The 5,276-nt window shown below is 37.3% G+C and overlaps 3 non-coding genes across 3 annotated transcripts; all 3 read left to right on the forward strand.

The window, feature by feature from the left end:
• The first annotated feature begins 1,115 nt into the window (after window positions 1-1,115).
• Window positions 1,116-1,187, forward strand: TRNAV-CAC (transfer RNA valine (anticodon CAC)). Its single transcript has one exon. It is a non-coding gene; the product is annotated as a tRNA-Val (tRNA).
• A 564-nt stretch (window positions 1,188-1,751) lies between these two features.
• Window positions 1,752-1,823, forward strand: TRNAA-GGC (transfer RNA alanine (anticodon GGC)). The gene has a single exon. It is a non-coding gene; the product is annotated as a tRNA-Ala (tRNA).
• A 2,922-nt stretch (window positions 1,824-4,745) lies between these two features.
• On the forward strand, window positions 4,746-4,817 carry TRNAM-CAU (transfer RNA methionine (anticodon CAU)). Its single transcript has one exon. It is a non-coding gene; the product is annotated as a tRNA-Met (tRNA).
• The last annotated feature ends 459 nt before the right edge of the window (window positions 4,818-5,276 follow it).

The raw sequence follows: 5,276 nt of genomic DNA on the forward strand, positions 1-5,276 counted from the left end.
TTTAAATCTACCATTCATCAATCAACATTTAAACACCGTCATTTGGACGTAAACTTTCCAGCTGCGTTATATTGCCAGAGTCCTTTAAGATACGTCATATAAACACAAAACTTGAATGTACGTTAAGCTTGTGCAAACCATCATTGAATCTTAAACATTTGAATTAGAATTGTAATGAAATTGCGAACTTTTAACTCCGTCAAATTACAGCTATTGTACAAAATGATTTACTTAATTGACAAATTTTAATGTCAGTTAATTTAAAGATATCCTTTGTGGTTCATCTCTGAAACACAAACCTTTAAACTTTGCCTCTAGAACTAACCACAACCATCAAGTTCTATATGTGGAAAGGAAATTTGTATAATCTGTCAAAATTCGTCGTATAACGCGAACTTTTTAATCCTTCTATTTACCTGGGCCACTCTTCCCTGACTGCCATTCATATTTTGTCCTTTTAAACTGTGACTTTATTACACTTTCATTCATTCATCATGACTTTATTACACTTTCATTCATTCATCATGACTTTATTACACTTTCATTCATTCATCATGACTTTATTACACTTTCATTCATTCATCATGACTTTATTACACTTTCATTCGTTCATCATGACTTTATTACACGTTCATTCGTTCATCATGACTTTATTACACTTTCATTCATTCATCATGACTTTATTACACTTTCATTCATTGATCATGACTTTATTAAACTTTCATTCATTCATCATGACTTTATTACACTTTCATTCATTCATCATGACTTTATTACACTTTCATTCATTCATCATGACTTTATTACACTTTCATTCATTCATACTTATCTTGTTTCATTTTCGCCGTGGACTCATGGGAATATACTTGATCACGCACAAAATTGTGATCCTTTCCAGTATATATATATATATATATATATATATATATATATATATATATATATATATATATATATATATATATATATCCTTCAGTATGTTTACTTTCGATGATAAGGAACAAAATAAAGAGCCAAACAAGTAAATTTCTTTCAAAGACATCTCTCTTTTCTTAACGCTGCCTCGCAAAGATTTTCATTAATTCAAATTGAATAAACAGACGTATATTTGTATTGTCTGGTTAGCTCAGTGGTAGAGCGTGAGTCTCACACACTCAAGGTCGTGGGTTCGAGACCCACACCAGACATAATTTTTGTCTTTTTCTTGTTTCATTTTGTCCGCATCACATGTGTGCAACATTCAGTATGTTCGTCCAACGTTATAGTGAAGATCTTCACGATAAATTGTGGTTTTTGACCTTATCTGAAAGGGTCATATCCACCAAGACGTCCTTGAAATCTTCCAGAAGCATCTGGCGATCCTCCTCCAACTGCTGGGCACATCAGAGTTAACATGGGCCGGACATCGGTTGTGGAACGACATAATCTGCTTCCGGTAGTTAGCAGGGATGATAATGAGGGCTCTGACCTCATACCAGGTCAGCTTAGTTCCAGTCTATTGCCTAGTTCCAGTCCATTGCTTAGTTCCAGTCTATCACTTAGTTCCAGTCTATTGCTTAGTTCCAGTCTATTGCAACGACAATGAAAAAGTAAAACATTTCTTCGTGGAAAATTGAGAGGAAAACACGACAGCAACATGGAGATTTACCCTGTGGTTATTTTGCCGGCAAGTCGGCAACGGTCGGTCAAACAGTATTTTGCCGTGGTAATCTCAGTACTTCATATAATACTATGTCACAAAATATGTTCTTGGGGGCGTAGCTCAGTGGTAGAGCACTCGCTTGGCATGCGAGAGGACCCGGGTTCAAACCCCGGCGCCTCCATTTTATATTTGGGAAATTCATTGTTTTCAGTCTTGTGTGTATATATATATATATATATATATATATATATATATATATATATATATATATATCGTTCGATCAGTCAAGTTAAGCAACGTTGGGTCTGGTTAGTACTTGGATGGGTGACCGTCTGGGAACACCAGATGCTGTTATCCCTGGGGATAGGGAAGAAAGTATACTTGGCACGTATTCCCTGCGTGTCGTACAAGGCGACTAAAAGGGTAGGGACCAGAAGGCCGGAAATCCTTTACTCTCATTTTCAATTTTTCAAAAGACGGAACAGAGAAGACATAAAGATATTGTAAAGATGTAACTAATATAAGATATAAGAATGAATGGAAGATACGGATGTAGCTGAAACAAGGAGTAATGAAGATTAAGGTGCAATGAAAATTATTCTGTAGTGAAGATAAATGTATATGTTAAAATTTTGTATTGAACATCAAGAAGTAATGATAATGATGAGAGTGTAGTGACGATGAGGGTTTAGTTAGGGAGTAGTGACAATTGCCTTTACAATGATAATAAGGAGGTAACACAATGAGGAACACAAACTTTCCAAAGCTACGTTCAAGTCAGACTTTGAACTAAGTTCGGTAAACAGAAGGATGATGTTAAGATGAGAGTGTAGTGAAGAAGAGTATAGTGATGATAAGGATATTGTCAAGATAGCTTGTACTGAAGGAAAGAATGTAGTGAATATACGAATGTAGTAGAGATAAGGCTTATAAAAGAGTAAAGTTTATATGAAATGATTATGTAGTGAAGATAAAAATTATTTTTAGTGAACATCAGAGAGTACAATGATGATGGTATGGTAGAAGTAACTGTGTAGTGAAGAAGAGGGTATAGTGAAGATATAATTTAGTGTAATGGATCATGCATTACAAAGCTGTGTCTATCCACACAAGTGTTACACGTCCCAGGTAAAGATATATTCTAGAGATAGTGTATATCTAACATATATATGTGTTTTATAAATATTTATAAAAAGTTTTCCTGAGGGACAATACCTAAGACTTTCGTATTAAAGTTGATCAGTTGTAAGTGATCAAGCATTACAAAGGTGTGTCCATTGCCACAGGTGCTACTGATCCCGGGTAAACGTATTTTACAATTTTTGTTTCCTTAACCCTTCTAGTTATCTATGCTTCATCTCTGGCTTGATCCTTGCAAGTGACATTTATGTGTGTAATTCTCTTTATTCTTATCATATAATCAGTCAGTTGAGGTGCAGAACACGCTTTTCTTACTGGTCACTCCACTCTGTCACATTCAGAAGGTGTTACCGGGCTCAACCCGTACGTCGTTACACCAGGAATGACAAGTAACCTTGGGGAAAAGCTGTATCATCGACCAGGGAAGGGAAGAAATAGCACAGTCTCATCGAAAACTTTTTTGCTTCATAGATATGTGCCATCATCCCCTGCTCCTGTGTGGAGTGCAGCAGTCACCAAGGTGTAGGAGCGCCATCAAAGGTGTGCTGGTGATGTGTGGTAATAATAATACGAAGGTGTAGGAGCGCCATCAAAGGTGTGCTGGTGATGTGTGGTAATAATAATACGAAGGTGTAGGAGCGTCATCAAAGGTGTGGTGGTGATGTGTGGTAATAATAATACGAAGGTGTAGGAGCGCCATCAAAGGTGTGCTGGTGATGTGTGGTAATAATAATACGAAGGTGTAGGAGCGCCATCAAAGTTGTGCTGGTGATGTGTGGTAATAATAATAATACTGTTCACACCATCACCTGGGCTGAGACTCAGGACCTGTTACCCTCCTCCTGAGAAGGACTATTTTTGTGTCCCTACTCATCACACTCTCGACCCTCTTACTATCTTCAAACGATCGGAAATAAAGGCAGATCGTAACTCCGTTAATGAGGCAATAAATTCCCTACGATGAAAAGATATTGTGTTTAGGATTATGAAGAGCAAGGAATAGACCCAGATGAGCCAGTGTCCGGGCGTGGCCACTCCTCCATATTGTGTCCCCGGTAGCCACTTGGGCAGCGCTACTGTGTGTCGACTTCAAATTGGTGGACCGCTGCTGCTTGCGATTTATGATTGGCCCTCTGTGGCCCAATGATTTCTGTGCTACGCCTCCGCGGTAGTTGATTGGTCATCGATTGTGAGGATGGAATCCGGGATGAAACATGTATAACTAGAAAGGTTAAAGATACAAAGATGGTGAAATACCTTGACCCGGGATCAGTAGCACCTATGGCAATGGACACACCTTTGTAATGCTTGATCACTTACAACTGATCAACTTTAATACGAAAGTCTTAGGTATTGTCCCTCAGGAAAACTTTTTATAAATATTTATAAAACACATATATATGTTAGATATACACTATCTCTAGAATATATCTTTACCTGGGACGTGTAACACGTGTGTGGATAGACACATTTTGTAATGCATGATCCATTACACGAAATGAACTTCACTAACGAAGAGTTATACAACGCGTCGTTGGAGAATATTGATCAAATACCTATACAGAATTTTCATGTAAGATAAGAGGCATTTCTTGATAGTAAACATAAGAAATGATGATGAAAGAATAGGGACGTAGATGTAAATATTTTGTTAAAATATGAAACACTCCTGCCTTAAACTAGCTCCTTGTATTACATTTTCACTTAGATACACGCATGATAATGCATTCTGTTCTTTATAAACACAAGTTTTGATGTTTCTAACACGTTTGTATTATTTCTTATATAATCTCAAGGATTCATGCTTAAAGATCTTGGCTATGAACAACCATTATAATACAACATAATACATATCTATCATAAACAAATCATTTATCACAATAACCATTATGTTTGTACCAGATTCTTTAAGTCCTCAGTCACGTTTGTTAATAAATAAGAGATTTTTCCGCCACTGACAAGTGGCTCCGTGGTGTAGTGGTTAGCACATCTGCCTCATAAACAGTTGGTCCGGGTTCGATTCCCGGCGGGGCCTTTGTTTTCAGTATTTTTTTGTGATCGTAAATACTCGTAGATATGTTTCTCTCTCTCTCTCTCTCTCTCTCTCTCTCTCTCTCTCTCTCTCTCTCTCTCTCTCTCTCTCTCTCTCTCTCTCTCTCTCTCTCTCTCTCTCTCTCTATCAGCCGACAGGCAAGTTGAAGAAATCTGGAATTCATCCTTTAGAAATATGGTATACGAAGAGAGGCTATAATGATTGGATCTCTTCTCCCTTAAGACACGTTGACTTCGCAGCGACTTAATCCAAGTGTTCAAAATTCTGAATAAGTTCGATAAAGTGAACGTCGAGCATCTTTTCGAAATACAAGAAAATGCGGTTACCAGGACAAATGGAATAAAACTCAAAGCTAAATGATGTAGTACGGACGTGGGATAAAGTTTCTTTTCCTATAGGTGTGGTTTATCACTGGAATAAGTTACCGTCAGACGTAGTGAA

This window comes from Panulirus ornatus, chromosome 58, assembly GCF_036320965.1.
Source record: "Panulirus ornatus isolate Po-2019 chromosome 58, ASM3632096v1, whole genome shotgun sequence".
Lineage (NCBI taxonomy): Eukaryota > Metazoa > Arthropoda > Malacostraca > Decapoda > Palinuridae > Panulirus > Panulirus ornatus.